Genomic DNA, 20,354 nt, shown 5'->3' with positions numbered 1-20,354 from the left:
AAGTCGCTGAAATGTTTCAAGGGCACTCTTGAGACCGAACGACATAACCTTGTAGCAATACAGCCCATTCTCATTCACAAATGCGGTCTTTTCTTGATTTACAAATAGAGGAATTTGATGGAAACCGGAGTATGCGTCCATAAAGCTCATTAGGGCATGCCCGACCGTAGAATCAACCAAACGGTCAATTTTAAGAAAGGGAAAGCTATCCTTAGGACATGCCTTGTTTAAATCCGTATAATCCATGCACATTCTCCAATTTCCATATGGCTTCTTTACGAGTACTACGTTAGATACCCAATCAGGGTAATAGCATTGCCGAATGAAACCAGCGTCTAACAGCTTTCCCACCTCAGTTGCGGTCGCCTGATTCCTCTCTTCTCCATGATTTCTTTTCTTAATGCGGACAAGTTTAACAGCTGGGCTCATAGCCAACTTATGCATGGCCAGGTTAGGGCTTATACTTGGCATTTCACTAACTTCAAACGCAAAAACATCCTTGAATTCTCTCAATAGCTGAACTAACTCATCTCCAAGCAGACCCATAGCTTTAGTGCCGACACTGACCGTCCGACCTGGTTGATCGGGGTCAAGCACTATATCTTGTTGGTTACCGGCCGACTGGGATCTTAGCTCTTCAGGCTGGCCGACAACCATTAGTTGTTATGCTTGGTCGGCCATTACCTACTTTCGCGTTTGGCCGACCTGGTATGCTTGGAGTGGGGGATCTTCCCTTTTAACTCAGATGGTTTTCCATGTCCGCGAATCGTAGGCTTAATAGCTAGCTGGTTGCACTCTTTTGCCATTTTCTGACTTTCTTGAATTGAACCAATCTTTCCGTTCGAACGTTCAAACTTTAACAACATTAAAGAGGGACGATCACAGCCTTAGCAGCATTTAGGGTAGGACAGCCGTGTATGAAATTGTAGCCAGTTAACTCTTTCACCACCAGGAATCGAACGACCATGTCCCTCCCTTCTCCATTTAGCCCGAATCGGACTGGCAGATTTATCTGTCCGACTGGGTGAATGATGTTTCACCCAAATCCTACCAAAGGGTGAGTGATGTCCTTCAGAGCATCTTCTGGGAACTTCACAATTCTTCAGGGCGGCCAGGCTGATGATATTGGATGAGCTGTTTGTATCTATTAGTATTCGGCCCACCTTTAAATTGTCTATCTTCATAATAAACATCGTAGGGTCATTGTGCAGGGTTTGACCTCCCCCCGGTCAGCTTAAGACACAGTTACTTCAGGGAAGGGCTCAGCCTTTACAGCGTCCGCCTGCATCACTTTTCCCTAGTTCCAGGCGTTCTGCTTTATTACCTTCATGGTGAGGCTTCCTGAGGCGAATCCCCCCGATATCATGGCCACAAAGCCCGAATCGGTATTGTTCCCATCTTGTTTATCATTTTTCTTCTTTTTCTCGGATATGTTGTATGTCCGTGTATATGTAAACTTGGACTTCGTCACTTATGAGTTCAGCATGCCCTTCTCGGCTAGCTTGTCCAACAATCTCTTCAAATTGATGCAATTGATTGTGTCGTGCCCCACGTGCTTGTGGTAGTGACAATACTTGTTTGTGTTCATATACTGAGCCGAGCCTCTTAGCGACTAGGGCTTTTCAAATTTGAACTTATCTTTGATTTTCATCAGGATAGAGTAACAATCCTTGTTGAACTTATACTGGGGCTCGTACGTGTAAGCGTCGTTCGCCTACGTTAAATCATGTTGTGAATATGATTGGCACTCATAGAAAATGAAAATTGACATAACACGATTAGGGACAAGGAAAGTAGGGAGCCGCCAACAAGTTTTTAAGGAACTTGTAAACTGTTCACGGATCATAAAAGGAAACCACGATTAAGGGACAACGAAGGCAATAACGATTGAACCGTGATGGTTACACCCCATTCATAATCCATGAGATTACTAACTCCATATGGTTCGGAAACACGAAAGGAGGATCAGGGATGATGGTATGAAGTGAGTCATGGAGTCACATTCGCCCGTATTGGCCTCTACTCGATTCTTATAGTGAAAAGTGATTCCTGCGATCTCAAAGGCATACAAACAGAGATTCAATTCGCTCCAAACTATTATTAAGCTAAATTGGTTTAATATTAATGCAACACATAATTCTAAAATATTGTGATCACTTGAATTAATAACAAGATTAAAAAGGAACCTAACCCAGTTGTCCAAATGATCTTATTAGGCGTGATTTTCAATTACATATTCCCTTTAACATGCAATATGGTGATCATAAATATAATAGAATAACATCAATATTGGAAGCAATTTAACAATAATTCCAACCATATAAAATCGTTAGAAAAAAATAGAAATAAAAGGAACATAATTCTTACTTTGATTATGTTTGCTTGCAATTACAAAATAATAAACGAGTTAGTAACTTCAAGGAAATAATAATAAAAAATAATTAAATTAAATTAAATTAAATTAAATAGAATTGATTTGGGGCCAAACCCTCAAACAATTCTACCTTTCACGCCTTGGCTTAAGGACAGAACCACGAGTAAAGTATGGACTCCTTGGAGTGTTTGAAGAAAGAATTTTGAAAGAAGAAGGGTAGGCTAGTGTTTATGCTAGAGCATAGAAGAGATAAAATTATAGAATTAATTGATGCCCCGTACATCAGAAATGAGGGGGTATTTATAGAAAAAATGTGCCGAGGGAACACATGGAACCCTAAAATGATAAAAACCCTAAGCAAGTTACCGCGACACGGAAAAGTGTACTGTGACACGGGAAATCCCACCGTCAGACGGGAAACATTCCCGTGACACGGTGTACTTTTGTGTGACGCGGGAAATATTTAGTGAACGGGGGGAGAAAACGCGTTAAGGGTTTACGCGGAAAGGACACGAAAACCCCCGTGTCACAGCAGGTGTCCCGTGTCACGGGGAACCCCACCGTCAGACAGGAAAGTTTTCGTGACACGGTGGACTGTTGCCGTGACGCGGGAGTTTTCAGTCTGCTTTTCCGTCTAAATTCATTTTTAACTCTAATTTCGTTCAGCATTTTAAGTGCCGATTGATAAGTTGGGATAAAATAAAAAAATAAAAAAAATAAGTAAAATAAAATAAATAAAAAGTTTGGCCAAAATAAATAATAAAACAATAAAATAAAAATTAGGCTTGGGCTAAAATTAAAAACTATGCTTTAACTAAACATCAAGGCTGATCCATGGACTATTCAAAAATTGAATTTAATTAAATACGATGTTTTTAAGCACTCTCGGGATTAAATAATGAACCCGACCGATAGTGGCGGTGAAAGGTTGTTCATCATCGGGTTTGGTTTGGGGAGACATTTTTAGGTGTCTACAGAAGCCCCTACTTTGATTGAGTTTGTAGAAACATCAATTTCGAAAACGATAGTCAAAGTAGCCGGTAGGGACAGGGAATGATTTAATACGTTCTGCAATCCTAAATCACTCTGTATACGCCGACACCTGTAGAAAAATGTTAATTCCACAGATAAAAGAGTAAAATGATAGAATACGTATCTTGCACCAGTGTATCGGTGACAAATGATTTTGGCAGCTTCCTATGCTTGAAGGAATCCAGCGGATGACGTTTGTTGAACGCTTTCCATGCTTGAGGAAAGCTGACTGAGGAATTTGGTAGCTTTCGAAGCCTGAAGAAACCTACCGGATGAAACTTTCCATGCTTTAGGAAAGTCGACATATGAATTTGGCGATTTTCTATGCTAGAAGGAACCCACCGATAATACTTTCCATGCTTGAGGAAAGTCGACAGATGATTTTGGCGTCATTCTATGCTTGAAGAAATCCACCGATAATGACTTCCATGCTTGAGGAAAGCCGACTTGGCGGTTTTCTATACTTGAAGAAAAATCCACCAATAATGTCTTCCATGCTTGAGGAAAACCGACAACTGATATAGTTGCTGAAATTTGTAAGTTCTTGATAGTTCGATTATCCCCGAACGTGGGTCACAGATGATTTACCTTCAAGTCGACTATCCGACTATATTAGGCGTTTAAAACGTCGGCAGACATTGACGCTTACTGGGGGCAAAATAGTAATTTTGATATCCTTTAAACGTCAGTTAAAATTTTCCGCGTAATTTACAGAAAAACTAACTATCCAATTTGTACGGAAAATTGCGCAATTGTAGTCAAAATGCCATGAATATTCGCTGAAAGCTTCAAGGAATGTGCAGGACACGCACGAGACCACCGTGTCACGAAGAAGAAATCCCACGACACGGCAGGTAATCCCGTGACGCGGCATAATATCCCGTGGTGCGGGATTTTTGTGGTTGCAGAAATGGTCAAAAGCTCGATTTTCGCGCTTTTGACCAGCTAAAATTCAGTGGGCCACACGGGGATCTCCCGCGACACGGAGAATGCATCCCGTCAGACAGTGAGATTCCCGTGTCGCGGGAATTCGCCCTTGTTCTGAATTCGCCACGCGCGTGAAGTCCGTAACGGTCACGTTTTTATTTTCCTTTAAATTCGAGCTGCTCTTCACCATTTTTACCTTTTTCTTGCTACTTCTGCTCTTCCTCTTCTCCATTTTTTTTATTTTAAGCTGCTCAAATCACCGAGCCAAGGCGAGGATACACCGGCGCACGGCTGTGGTTCCCGTCACGCGGAGTTTCATCCTGTGACACGACGGTTCTGCTGGGGTTTTTGTTTGCTTTTTTTATTATTATTATTATTATTTCCACTATTGCTCGTTGTTGTTGCTGTTCAGAGCTCGTCGCTGCTGACCGAAGCTCCGTCGACTCCTAGAATCACCGTGACACAGAACCTGATCACCGTGTCGCGGCTTAGGCTGACCATGTTGCGGCGGCCTACTCTGCTGTCTTCACGGTTTTTCGAGTTTTGGAGCTCAAATTCTCATCAATTTTGCTCTAAATTTTTGCTACTTTCTTCATTTTTGATTTTCCACAAGGATCCATGTTTTCCTTTGTTTTTTGTCTCGAACCAGCTTCAAATGGGTAATTTCATGAAAAAAACCCTTAAAAATCAATTTGGGGATTTTTTGATTTTGATGTTTAGGTTGAAATTCTTGCCATGAATTTACTTGTTTGCGTATGTATGTGTGTTTGTGAGCGATTTGAGACAAAAATAGCATGATTTGGTGAAGAATGTAGCAAATTACCATTTTTGGTACTACTTGTGAGAAATGGTGTTCTTGTTGTTCATGTTGTTCTTTTGCACTTGAAATGATGACATATTGGTTGTAGATCTTGTAAAATATGCCATGATGCGTCGATCTATTGCTTTCGTGCAATTTTGAAACATGTTTTGTGTTGTGTATGTACTACATTGTCATGGAGAACATAGTATCATGCAATCAGGAGAACATAGTATTAGATCGTAATGGAGAAACTAAATACTATAAATAATTCCATTATTTTGTTAATTTTTAGCCTTGAGGTAAAAATTTAGTGTATAATAGAAAATGCAATAAATAACTAAATAACTTAGGAAATGATGCTAAGCATTTAGGTTTTTATTAAACTGCAACTCGATATAAATAACTAAATATCTTAGGAAATGATGCTAAGCATTTAGATTTTTATTTTTATAATAACATGCCTAGACGACGGGATCGCAATCTTTCCACTCATGGCTGGCGTCAGGCTTTTCGGGAGGACACTCCCACGATTCCTAAGGGTATGGATGATGACGTCTTAGAGTCTGAGCCTTGACCCTCTACGGGTAGAGGTAGGTGGGCTCCACCTCCGTGGACACCAGACCAGTTGGTTTTCTGTCGTGAGAACCATGTTTCTCATCGTCCACTTGCCGGCATAGTCGACGGCACGCTTCGCCATCACGGTTCTGGAGCCGGATATTTGATTCCTCGACTTCATCGGATTATCACGAGGGATTCTGCTACGAACGCCTTATGGGAATCAGCTGGTCTAGTAGACTTTTATTCGGCGATCGTAGGTTTCGCAGCCCCCGGGGTTGTGGCGCGACAGTCGTTCACGCGTTGTTGGAGTATTTTTGGGATACTACCAACACTTTTCACTTTTCTTGGGGGGAGATGACAGTGACCCCTCCGGACTTTAGCATGATCAGTGGTCTACACTTCAATGACCGGGCCGTAGCACAGATGTCTGATCTTTCTTGGGGAGCGGCTGAGGCAACCGATTTGTTAGGTCCGATCGTTCAGCATATCAGGACTCAGCCAGTGTCTCGAGGTGGTCCTAGGAGCGGGCGATCAGAGTTGGCTTCAGTTCTGGCCCATGGTTTTGACATGGAGGAGACATCACCAGAGCAGCGAATGCGGATCTTCATTTTGATTCTCATTTCCATGACTCTTTCTCCTGATAGGAGTTCTCGTGCGCTCGTTTGCTACCTTCCTTCTTTGCTTAGGATTAGTGAGATAGGATCCTATAGCTGGGCCAGCCTTTGATAATCCAATCTTCTCTTGTCGTTACGTCATGGCTGTAGGTAGCTGAACGACGAGTCCCTTGTCACTGTCTACGGTTTATGGAGAGTCGTAGAGGTGACGATCCTTTCCTGTTCTTGTTTTTTTTTTAATTTGTTCGACTCATGTGCTCAAAGATTACTTTTCATTGTAGTTATGGTTCTATGAGTAATTTTCGGGATTGGCCCATCGACGGCGTCGTGGAGCGGTTCATGACTTCCCTGTCGGAGCCAGCTAGCATGAACGAGGCGAGTCACGGGTCGAGTTTGTCTCTACGCTACGCGGGCTGCTACGCCGAGGCACCTCTTCTGTTGGTGTAAGAATTATTTTTGTAGCCTGTTATTTTCTATCTTGACGTTATTTCCGGCGCTTCATTGCAACTTTTTATGGTTTTCAGTTTGCTATTGATGTCCAGTATCGGCCTTAGGCTAGGATGACTAATCTTCCCGAGGCCTTGCAGCTTTCAGCGTACCGCACTATTTTCATCTTTCAGTGTATTGCATCATCAAGCTTCGGCGTGGCGCGAGTTGTCGAGGCGGTTCTGGCGATGTTCTTACGGTATGTTCACTTTTTTCATTTTTTACCATTTGTTCTGTCTTTCGCCATTGACATCTTTTGATTTTGTGTCTTTGAGGAGCGACGGAGGTCCCGCTCGCGCTCGAGGCATAGAGGCTCGAACGAGGAAGAGCCTAGTCGTGGCAGACGATCTCCTAGGGTTCATCGGCATTCTCCTAGCCTTAGATTTCTCATCCGTTTCAGGAGGCTCAGTGGCAGCAGCCTCAATCTTCCCAACGCTTTCAAGGTCAGTGGCAGCGACAATCGTTTTCACAGTCTTCACAGCCTGAGTTCAGGCCAATTATCACTCCCGTGGATCAGGGCCTATACTCAGCTCCATCGTCTGGGGCGCTTCCTCCCCTTATTCCATGCTTGTTTTCAGTTCTAGTGTGTGGGACGATGCCTCCAACGACGATTCCTACTTCTTTGAGTCAGTCTACACCGTTTGCCAGTTGGACGGGTCCTGCTTTGTGTTTGATTGCTACAGGAGTTGCCGAGACTAGTAGGGATACTACTTCTCGTACTCGGATGATGGCGGGACTCTTTGGCTCACCGCTCCCATATTCACAGGCTGGAGATGACACTGATCCTCACTCTTCTAGTTCTACAGATTTTTGACCGAGGGTCTTTATTTGTACATACTATGATGACACTTGACGCTGCTTATTTATTATGACTCATTTTGTACAATATTCACAGTTTATGTTTTTATTAGTGTGTGTTAGTGTGTGCTAGAGACTCATTGTGTGTGATTATGTATTTATTAATGATGCGACAAAAAAAACGTAAGTGGAGTAAGTGGAGGGTACCGACCTTCTCCAAAAGAAAAAAAAAATAAAAAGAAACGAAAAATATGAATAAGTTTTACAACTACTCCAAAATAAATATGTTTGGAAATGAGACAAGGTTTATGACTTCCCCAAAGAAAAAGAAATAAAATAATAATAGAAATAAGAGTAAAAAATAAAATAATAAATAATAAATATGAATAAGGTAAAAAAAAATAAAATGATAAAAATAAAAAAAAAAGTTTAGAATTTTATTAGGAATGAAATTCTTGAAAAACAAAATTAAAAAATAAACGGTAAAGATAAAATAATAAAAAAAATTTGGACAGATACAGGAAAAGGATAAAAAAAAAAGAAAAAGAAAACGTGTGGGCGCCGCGACACGACACTTTACACCGTGTCACGGCAAAATATGCCGTGTCGCGGCACAAATTCCTGTGACACGGTGGGAATTCCCATGTACACGGTGCGCGTATTCTACAACGGTGTGGTTTACGCGTATAGAAAGATAGATTCTGAGTAGTTCCGAGCGTTTTTCCTATAAAATAGGACCAATATATTCGTGATATGCATAATTACGAAATACAAAATAATTAGAATTTCATATTTCAATAATAATGTCTCAGAATTTTGATAATACATTGCACGACTGGTCTTTTTCTTTGACCAATGCTGACAAAAGAGAGTAGGAATTGTTTCATGTCAGGGGTTTACTAGCCCTGTGACATGTAGCGATTGAACATGATTTTCTTAGGGCAACATCAAACTATTGGAGTACAGAAACACATTGTTTTAAATTTGATTACGATGAAATTTGTCCCCTGTCGGAGGAATTCGGTGCCATCTTTGGATCAACTGCCAGAAATCTTATTGCCATGCCTACCCTACGTGAGAATTATTACCAAGACATTGAACGCCATCTGAATCTAACAGATCCAGATTAAATAGAATTGTGAGTGGTAATGAGGTAGACTTAGAAAAACTTGCAAATTTATATTTCAATCGCCCTGTCTCTGAGTCTTATCATGTATACCGTAGAAGGGCTTATATTATTTGAATGTTTAGCAAGCTTTTATTTGCAAACGGTAGGGTAGGACATGCTTGTCTAGCATTTGTGCTTGAACATGTTGAATCTGGGAGGTCTCTTATGCCTACGTGCCTTGGAGAAACATTTCGTGGCCTTGATGAAGCAAAAGATGACCGGAAAGCCATCAGGAAGGGCTCTCTAGTACTATTGCACGTAAAATAATGCTCCGAGTTTCCCTCGTGACACAAAATAGGCACCGTGTCACGGTGAATTCTGCCGTGTCACGGTGGAATCTGCAATTTTTTTTTTTCCAACTGATTTTTTTTTTGTTTTGGATGTTTGGTTGATGGAGCGTTTAGAACTTTTTGAATCCCCCGACAATATTGAAAAATATGGCCCTAACGATCTAGTCCGCAGGAAGAAGAATTACTCTGTGAACAAGTCGTATGAAGATGGAAAAATTTCTTTGCAAAGAGAGAATTTTCCATTCGTTGGGTGGTGCCTTGGTGGAGGCTTACTGTGGGGAATAAATTTCAAGCGTTATCCCCCTAGCTTGAACCCCACTGTGATCATACAGTAAAGTACGGTGGCGTCCAAAAGGGAAGAAGATAGAGCAAAAGAGTCGCCAACAAGTTTTAGGAACTTGTAAATCGTTCACAGGGTGAAGGTTACACCCCTTAACGATCAATGAGATCGTCAACTCCATAAGGTCTAGAACAAATAAGGGTTCGGGGATGAAGGTACATATCCAACCTAAAAGAGATTGAATCTGCCCTAATAATAGGCCTCTACTTTATTCTGATCGTATTCATGTGCGCTTTCTTACTAACATGCAATCAATAGGATTAACCCTAAACCTGTTTAATCTATGTTGGTTGAAGTTAATGCACAAATAAATCTATTATTGGCGATTACTTGAATTATAATCAAATTAACCCTAAACAAGATTATTAATTATCTTATTAAGCGTGATTACAAGTACCAATTCCCGTTAAACATGCATAAAAGGTGTGATCAAGCAATAACAATAAATATCAAGCAACATAATAATAATCAATAATAATAATTAAAACAAGCATAATAATAATTATAATAAAAATCATATTAATCATAATAATAATCATGTTAATCATAACAATAATAATTATAGAAATAATAAAATTATAATCATTATTAAAACAATTATAAAAATAATCATAAATCATGTTAAAGCATAACAAAAATAGCAAGATCTTAGGCATGATACTAACAAGATTAATAACAAACCCTAGCACATGTCACTAAGCAATAAAAATCAAATCTTTAGCCCTAACATGATACTAACAATCATAAATATTGGGAAGAACATAAAAGGCATCGTAACAATTATATTTAATATTAAAGTTACCCTAGACATGATACTAAGAATATCATAATAACAATTTAAACATGATTTCTACATCATAACATCAACTAAATAAATTAAAGTACTTACTTTGATGCCTCGTACCTCTTTCTAATAACAAAATACACACGTTAGTAACTTCGAGGAAAATAATAAACAAAACAATTAAATTAAATAATTGCACGAGAGATTTGGGACCAAACCCTCAGAAATTAAACCTTTCATGTCTAGGGCGAAGGCAACTTCGAATATGGCTAGGTGTTTCTAAATCTTGTGAATGCGGACTTTTGTATTTGAAAAGCAAGTTTAGAAAGGAGAGAAAGATGAATGATTAAAGAAATCTTGATGAGAATTAGCGAATGATTAAAGAGAATGAAAGAGAATTGAAAATTGGTTGTTGGTGATTGAAAATTGGTTGTTGATACGGAGTTTTTAATACGCTATTTATAGAGAAAATTAGCCAAAAATATAAAATATCAAAACAGAGCATTGGCACAACTGAAACAGAGCAGGCGCCAACGCAAGCTGATTGGCGCCAGGCGCCAACATTAGCGCCAGGCGCCAATGCCTGGCGTTAGACGCTAACCCTGTTTTTGACGCGTTTTCTAAAATTAGATAAATTTTGCCGTACAGGAGGATAAAATCGTATCTTTTCCTCAAAAATGTTCTTTGATTTTAATTAAAACTCTGAAAAGTCAACAAAAGTCAATTTATCAATGTTAATTGAATTAGGAATGAAAAGAACCTTCTAGAAGAATCTAGAAGACTAAACCATTCATAATTACATTAGGAATGATAAATCATATAAGGCCCTCCCCTAGATCATTGGGCCTCATATAAGGCTCAAACCGGGCCCAGTTTAGTAAATTGGTCATAACTTCCTCAATATTCATCGGAATTGGGCTTATAATATATCGTTGAAAGCTCTTGTCAAGCCCTATACAACTATACTATTATTGGACCCATATCATGGACCAACCAAACTGGATTGGCTGTTTTCTTAAAATAAGTTTTCAAAAACAAAGAGAAGAGAAAAGAAAATTAAAACTTTCTGGAACACTAAACTTTCCACACTTTCGCTTCATTCGATTATGGTTCGATGTGAAAGGTACTCATCACTGGGTTTGGTTTTGGGGAGACACAAATGGGTGTCTACACTTACTAGGATGGTTGGTACGAATGATACTCCGTATTGCCGTGTTCCTAGTATCTCAAGACTGACTTTATATTGTCCTTCCCGACTGATGCGACAGTATGGACTTGAACAAGTAGTTCCACGCTATAACAATAGTCCCCGTGAAGTATCGTTGCATGAAAGTAACGTTCACAAGTACGAGGCTTATCGGATTGGAAGACCTTTGTGGACCGTTTCTGTAAGTAACCAAGCTCCTCCTCCCTTATCTAGTGCATACAAGGCATGGTTGAATCCTAGAAGTAGAAGGGATCGAGTCGGATCACACAAATCTGATGTGAAGAGCTATCTTGGAAATAAGAAAGGGCCTCCTAAAGATCGTCTAGGTCCAAGAACACAAGGGATTGAGTTTAAGACTCCTATAATGCCGAAAAGGAAGAATTATGTGAAAGGGAAGGGTAAGGAGAAGATGGTTTATAGAGAGTAGCAACCAAAGAATTTTAAGAAAGGTGAAAGGGGTGAAAGTTCGACTAGGGGTGTGACGGTTCGGGCTACAAAAGACATATTAATGGTGAAGGCCGACCTAGTTGAAAAAGAGAAGGAGGTTCCTAAAGTGAAGAAGGATTAGATCAGTATTGCTTTGCTTTTATGATTTATAATTTTTAAAAATAAGGCGCATGATGCCAATAATTGTAGTCACATTTATTTCAATAATAATAACATATTTATTTTCTCCTTAAATAAAAATTACAATGCCTTTTTTTTTTTTTTTTATCTGAGTCAAGAAGTCAGATACAATGGAAGAAAAAATTAAAAAAAGTTGAATAAATAACTGAATTTGCAAAGACTGCGTCACAAAAAAATCGGAAAATTTGAGATTCCACCGTGTCACGGTGGAGCTTGCCGTGACACGGTGAATATTCCTGTGGCGCGGCAAATTTTTTGTTTTTTTGCAATTCCACCGTGCCACGGTGGACTTTGCCGTGACACGGTGGATAGTCCCGTGTCGCGGCAACTCCTTCCCCTTTTTTTTAGCTCTGTTTTGTCGTGACGCAATGCTGAACTGGCTCGTATACTTGATCGACGGAGGAAGGATTTTATTTTTTAAAGTAGTCGGGCCCCCTTGAGGGGTTGCCTACATATCCTTACAAAGGAATCAGGCCAAACGTAGCTCCATTAGGTCATGAACCCATGCATCTAGGCATAGAATTTCTTGAGTTGATCCAAGTTGGTTAAATTGTGGAAACCGTTACTGTCCATGTCTACCAATTGTGTCGCTGCGCCAAACAATATGGTTTTAACAATGTATGGGCCTGACCAATTTGGTCTGAATTTTCCTCTTGGATCCAACACATTTTTACGAAGTGCCTTAAGCACTAGGTCACCTTCTTTGATGTTCCTAGTCTTGACTTTTTTATTGAAATGTCGCGCCATACGCTGTTGATAGGTTTGGACATGATGCAAATCTGCCAAGTGCTTTTCGTCAAGTAAGACTAATTCATCATATCTTGCTCTAATCCAGTCGACTTAATCTAGTTGGCTTTCCAACGCGATTCAGAGAGAAGGGATTTAGAGCTCTATTGGTTGTACAGCTTCAACTCCATAGACCAAAGAGAAAAGGGTAGCCCCCGTTGATGTACGAACAGAGGTTCGATAACCCCAAAGGGCAAAATGTAGCTTACTTAGCCAATCTTTGTAATTTTCCGTCATCTTTTCGATGATAGTTTTCACATTTTTGTTGGCCGATTTGACCGCACCATTTGTTTGTGGTCTGTGATGATCTGTGATACTTGATATGATATTTCTGTAATAATTCCGCGCATTCGTCTTGGAAATGCGTTCCATTATCACTGATCATCTCATGAGATACCCCATAGCGGCGTATGATATTTTTCTCAATGAATTGAGCTACGTGTTTTGCCGTTAACTTAGCATATGAGGTAGCTTCGACCCATTTGGTGAAATAGTCGATTGCTACGAGGATGAATTCATGCCCCCTTGTCCTGGTGGCGTTATCTTTCCAATGATATCGATACCCCAAGCAGAGAAAGGCCATGGAGAGGTATATGTGTAGAGAAGCGAAGGTGGAACGTGCTGTAAATTTGCATAAACTTGACATTTCATACATTTCTTGACGTATTCGTGACAATCTCTTTCCATGGTAGTCCAATAATAACCTTTTTGTTGAATCTTCTGGAATAACATCTTATCATTCATATGCGTTCCACATATGCCGGCATGGAGATTTTCCATGGTTTTGTGTGCTTCTTTCTTGGCATTGCATAAGAAATTTCTTCCTAGTGCAGTCCTTTCGTGGAGTTCTCCCCTGATGAGTACATACTGTGAGGCCAGGAGCCTCAAAGCACGGCGTGCCCTTTTATCAGTATTAGGAGGGTATTCTCCTCTTGTCACGTAGTTAAGGATATTTGTATACCATGGTTCTTCATCTTCTTCTTGCGATTCTTCTTCATCATCAAGTGCGTGATCATAAGCCGGTTCATATCTTCTTTCTATGGTCAACGACATTCTGATTGTATCAGTTAGAATTCGTACCATTGATGCTAATTTAGCTAGTGCGTCGGCGAATTGATTTTCTTCTCTAGGCAAGTACGTATATTCCACTTCATCTAAATGCTCCGTGAGAGTTTCTAAATGAGCTTGATACGTAGCGAGACTTTCACTTCTCACTTTCCATCTCTTGGAGATCTGGTTAATGAATAGTGAAGAATCACCGTAGATTCTGAGCTTCTTAATTCCTAAGGCCACAGCTGTTTCTAATCCCAAAATACATGCTTCATATACTGCGGCATTGTCGGTGACATCAAACTCGAGCTTCATGGAAATTGGGATATGCTCTTCATTGGGTAATACAAGCAAGACTCCTACACCACAATCTTTTTGGTTTGAAGCTCCATCGAAATAGAGCGTCCAGCTATCATCTTCAGTCATGAGTAAATCTTCGTCAGGGAAATCGTACTCATCTTCTTCTTTCTCAACTTCTTCTAGCGGAAAATCTGCTAAGGAGTCAGAAACTGCAGAACCTTTAATGGCTTTTTGTGGTACAAATTTCAAGTCAAACTGAGTAAGGTTGACTATCCACCTTGATAATCTGCCATTGAGTGTTTCTTTTTCAAACAAGTATTTCACAGGATCCATCTTGGACACGACATGCACTGTATGATTGAGCATGTAATGTCTTAGTTTTTGTGCGGCCCACACAAGTGCGAGACACAACTTTTCAAGCGGTGTGTATCGTGTCTCATATCCTTTAAGTTTCTTGCTCAAATAGTAAATTGCATTCTCCTTGCTTTCGATCTCTTGTGCTAGCATTGCTCCCATCGTTTCTCTTGTGACCGTAAGGTAGAGTCGAAGAGGAAAGTCAGGTATTTCTGGTGCTAGCACAGATGGGTTTGCCAGGTATTCTTTGATTTTGTCGAAAGCTTTTTGGAAATCATCATCCCATGTGACTGGGACATTTTTCTTAAGCTTCTTGAATATATGTTCACATATCGTCGTGAGTTTTTATATAAACCTACTTATATATTGTAACCTTTCAATGAAACCTCGAAATTCCTTCTCATTCTTGGGCGGTGGCATGGCCATGATCTCTTTAACTTTTGTGGGATCTATTTCAATCCCTCGAGAACTGATCACATATCCAAGTAATTTGCCTGACGTGACTCCGAATGCACACTTTGCTGGATTTAATCTCATGTTGTACTATTGCAGAGTCTTTCAAAGAACTTGTGAAGTGTAATGATGTGGCCTGGGCAATATTTAGACTTAACGATCATATCATCGACATAGACCTCCACCTCTTTGTGCATCATATCATGTAACAATGCTGTGGCTGCTCTTTGGTAGGTGGCACCCGCATTTTACAACCCGAATGGCATTACTATACAGCTATATGTACCCCATTGTGTGATGAATGTGGTTTTCTCCATATCTTCTTCGACCATTAATACTTGATTATATCCGACGTAGCCGTCCATGAACGATAGGAGTGCATGGTTTGTTGTGTTATCGACCAGAATGTCAATATGAGGTAGAGGGAACCCATCTTTCGGGCTTGCCTTATTGAGGTCCCTGTAATCAACACACATTCTGATCCTTTCATCCTTCTTTGGAACTGGAACCACTTTTTCTATCCACTCTGGATACTTGGATACTTTCATGAAACCTACGACCAATTGCTTTTTGATTTCTTCTTTGCTTTTGAGAGCCACATCTGGTTTCATATGACGCAGTTTTTGTTTGACATGCTTCATACCTGGAATGAGTGGTATCGTTTGCTGAGCTTTATCCCTGTCAATTCTTGGCATATCTTGGTATGACCAAGAAAATACATCAACAAATTCACTAAGCAAGTTAATTAGCTCTTTGCGTTCATCTTGACTTAGTGTTAATCCAATTTTTACTTCTTTAATAGTCGTATCATTGGAAATATTAACTGTTTCTGTATCTTTGATAACTGCCGTTTTATTTTCTTGTTCTTCCATTGCTTTTATTATTTCTTTGTCATTTTTATCATTAGCAAAGAAATATTGATCAGCGTTAGGGGAATGACATTCATCGGTCAATACATCAAGAGGGGCAAGGTCAGTTGTGACCTCACCGGAAAGAGAAGACTCAACAAGAGACTCAGGATTGGACTCTATAGCATAAAGAGGGTCGGCCTCAGACCCTAAGGACTCGTCTACAGACTTAGACTCAGACTCGGACTCGGACCCAGACGACTCAGACTCATCAAACATAGGACCTTCACCAGCGGTTATTTCCAACTTCTCTCCGCTTGGCGTATTGATCCTCAATGTCTTGCGCCATCCCTTTGAAATATCATCAGCCTGGACAATTAGCTTGGAGGGGTCAAAATCCTTGTTTGATATAACAACTTGAATGAGCTCGGAATCATCATTGCAGGTAGGCTTGGATTCATTCTTTTCTAGTCCAAAAAGAAGGTTAATGTTTAGATCATTAGAGCTTGGACTAGCTGGTTTCTCAGTTGTGAAGAGTTCTTCGCCTTGATCGACAAAGTCACAATCGAGGAACTTCTCGAATCCTGGTTCACGCTTCCTATCGTGAACAAAAGGCTTAGGGAATTCATAGCATGAGAAGTCTTCCCCTTCTTTGATGTACAGGCCATTGAGGGTGAATGGATATGGATCCATTGCCATTTCCGTCTTCATGATTCGAGCGTTATTGCGAGACTTCATTTTCAAGAGGGCTTGTTTCATATCTTCTTTTGTTAGCTTGAATCCCAAGCCAAAGGTATCTTTCTTGAGTGCACCAAGATGGCCCCAAAGTTCAGCCATTTTCTTTTTGAGTCCGAGGGTCATTCCAGGGAAATGCCCTTGTGTCTTCAGAATGGCATTAATATTGGTGTTTGAATAGGGATCGAAGTCGAGATGACACTTCTCCTCTTCTTCGATCATGAGAACATCATCGAGTGAAAACCCCCAAAGATCTTCATTTTCTTCGTCATGTTCGACATGGACGATATGAGTGTCGATAACTTGAATGCGCATGGGAGAGGCATCAATGGTAATTGGAACCCCTCCAACTACAGCTTTCACTTTCTGGTGCAACGACGATGGGATCGCCTTTAGCTCATGAAGCCAAGGACGTCCTAACAACAGGTTGAAAGAGGCCTTAATGTCCACCACCTGAAACTTGGTGCGACGTTCAATGGCCCCAGTAGTTATGTTTAGTATGATAGTTCCACGGCTTGACGGCGAGTATTATCATAAGCGCGAATCCCTTGAGTAGAGGGAGTCAGTTCTTCATTCTTTATGCCCAACTTCTTTGCCAGTGCGGAGTGGGCATACATTGATTGCAAAGCCATTATCAACCAGGCTCAAAGGAACATTCATCTGCCTACACACCACAGTAAGGTGTAAGGCCTTGTTATGTTGGTCCCCTTTTGGGGGCAGATCCTTGTCAGAAAAAGAAATCAAATTTCTAGTACTTGGCAATTCAATAGTGAGAAAGTTGACCAGTCCTTGAGGAGTCATATCATCATCAACTCCTATTTTCACCAGCGCATTCATCACAACCTTTCGATGCTCGTGAGAGGTGGCCAAAATCTTCCATACATTCATTTTCACCTTGGTATTTTTTAATTGTTTGACCACATTGTTATTCACATGGTCGATGGGGTCAACTATTGGTTCTGATTGCGGTGGAGGTGGAGGTGGACTAGGCTGTTGCAACCGTCCACTTCTAGCGAGAACCTTGACTTCAAGGTCTCCCCAAACATCTTCACTTGTGTCAAGAGACGAACATGCTATATCCTTGAGATATACGTCTTCATCGTCACTATCCCAAATTCCATTCACTTCTTCATCGCTCGAGACAAATACCACTTCCGGTAATGGTTCATTCACAGGTTGAATGAGTATTGAGGTATCAAAGGAGATTCATCTCCCGTGATAGCGAAAGCATCAGAAAGAGGACCTGTTTGAATGTTAGGCTTCTTGCCCCCTGAAGGGACAGGAAGTTGATTAGCATCAATTAGGTCTTGGATCGCATCCTTCAACCTCCAACACTTCTCAGTATTATGACCCTTTCCTTGATGAAACTTGCAATAAGCATTGGGGTCATAGCTAGCGGTTCTATTCTCTGGTCGAGGTTATGGAAACGGTCCGATTGGCATAATCAATCCTTGACCATGCAAACGGTCAAAAGCAGCGTCATAAGTCATTCTTAAAGGCGTGTAAACCCTCCTTTGCCTTTGGAATCTTTGTGGAGGAGCATTAAGGGCCAGCACATCATTGATATTGATATTGTTGGTAGCATTATTGGGCTTGGAAGACAAAGAAGAAGGTGTGTCGTTCTTCTTGTTTTTCCAAGTGTTGTTGTTATTATTGTTGCTACCAGCAGTCTTCATCAGTTCATCTTCGATATTGATTCCAATATCGTATACAGCTTCAAAGGTACTCAGAGGCAGAAACTTCAAGTGTTGCTTGTACTTATGAGTCAAATTGGCAATGAACAAGCGAACCATCTCTTTTTCCTTGGGGGGATCCACCAAGAGTGCAACTGTTTCCCTCCACCTGCTTAAGTAAGTGGTGAAGCCTTCATTCTCTTTCTGTTTGAGAATGGAGAGTTCACGTTCATAAGTCTTGGCCTGAATGTTACACTTGTAACGATTCATGAAGCTTTCAGCAACATCCTCCTAGGTCACAACATGTTTGGATTCCAAAGAGTAGAACCATTGTTGACAGGTGGGCTCTAAGGAAAGAGGGAACACCGTAGGGAAGAGTGTCACATCTACTCCCTTAAGAGCCAGGGTTCCAGAAAAAAGCCTTCCAATGGAAAAGCGGATTATCAGTAGGCTTGAACTTGGGAATGTCAGCCGTGGAAAACTTCTCAGGAAGCTTGTCCCTTATGGACGAAGAGGCGACAGGTTTCTCCAAATTCTTCATAAATCTTACTCATTTGTTTCTTAATCTTGTCCATTGCAGCGGTAGTGACATTGTTCTGATTGTCTTGCTCTACCGTGTTGACTCTAATGGTGAGTGTTTGCATCATGTTAGACAACATTTCAATTGTCCTGTTGATGTTCTCGATATCTTCCTTGGTAGCCATTGGTTGAAAGTAGACTGGAGATGGATCTTGTGGAGATGATTGTGGTGGTTTCCTTGAAAGGAATGGTGTCCTTCGAACAAGTGTATTATTCTGATAGCGGGTTCAGAATTATTAGAAAGCTAATATATTCAGTAAGGTCAAGTGATCGGAATGCCTGGGTGGAGGCCGCTTCCGATCAGTAATATTAATATAATTAATATTACAGCTTAATCTTGACTGAACCTTTCGGGTCACACCCAAGCAAAATATACGAACCAACTCGACGAATTAATTCGAGAGAAATTAATTCGTCGCCCGAGTGTTAAACATTTAGACGTCGAAATTTCGAGCTTGGAGCGTCGAAACCGAGCGTCGGAGAATCTCAAATGTCGAGCCAAAATTTAGGATTTGGCGAGACGGGAAAATGCATCAAGTAAAATCCTAGCCACGCAAAAGGCTAGGAATGCGTTCCCAATAGGAGCATGCCACGTGGCAGCACACATGGCAAAACGCCATGTGGCAGCACACGTGGCAGCACACGTGGCCGCCGCCAAGTGGCAGCAGCCACGTTGGCAGTCACCACATTGGCAGCCACCTAGTGGCAGCCACCAAGTGACAGCGTGCCACGTTGGCAGCGTGCCACGTGGCGGCGTGCCACGTGGCAGCGCCATTGTGGCGGCGTGCCACGTGGCAGCGCCATTGTGGCGGCGCGCCACGGTGGCAACACATGTGGCTATGGCCGTGGACCCGGGTTGATGGGTCATGGATACGGGCCAAAATAAAATGGGCTAACCGAACCCAACTTGGGGCTCAAGGTTGGGTGACACATGGTTAGTTCACATTGCATGTGATATGTTTTGGGGACCAAGTGAGAAAGTGGTCCACACCTAACCATGTGACACTTGTCACTTGTTCCTTTGTTTATTTAACTAAGGGTTGAATTCACCAATCTTTCCATGTGGGATCTTTTTGTGAAAAGTCCCACATTGAAAGATGAGTGAAATTCACAAGGCATACTTCCTATAAATAGTCATGGAATGACTTGAGAATTCTTTGCTTGAGTAGGAGTTAAAAAGAGCATTCCATAATTTTGGGAAAACTCTTAAACTCATATAACACTCGGGTTTTGGTCGGACCTCGCTAACCCCCAGGTAGTAGACCTTAAAGTTGTGTTCGCCTTTTTGTGGCTGGATACCATCGGAGGCGCGGCGCTTGACGTGCTCGTAGGTTTCAAGTAAGAGCCCCGGTTTTTGGGCGAAGCTCGCTTCGAGGGTAAGATTCGTAATCTTTTCTTTGTGATTATTTATTTATGTTTTATGATTTTAATTATTGCGAGTGGTTCCTCGGGTAGGGGTTTGTTTCCGCGGTGAGTCGGACTCACTAAACCCCAACCCGAGGATACATGATGTATCTTTTCGCATAATAATTGTCCCTATTTGTTGAAAATAAGGCGATTCCAAGATCC

Source organism: Chenopodium quinoa, unplaced genomic scaffold (genome assembly GCF_001683475.1).
Source record: "Chenopodium quinoa cultivar QQ74 unplaced genomic scaffold, ASM168347v1, whole genome shotgun sequence".
Lineage (NCBI taxonomy): Eukaryota > Viridiplantae > Streptophyta > Magnoliopsida > Caryophyllales > Amaranthaceae > Chenopodium > Chenopodium quinoa.
The sequence above is the reverse complement of the archived record's forward strand: the minus strand, read 5'-3'. Positions refer to the sequence as shown.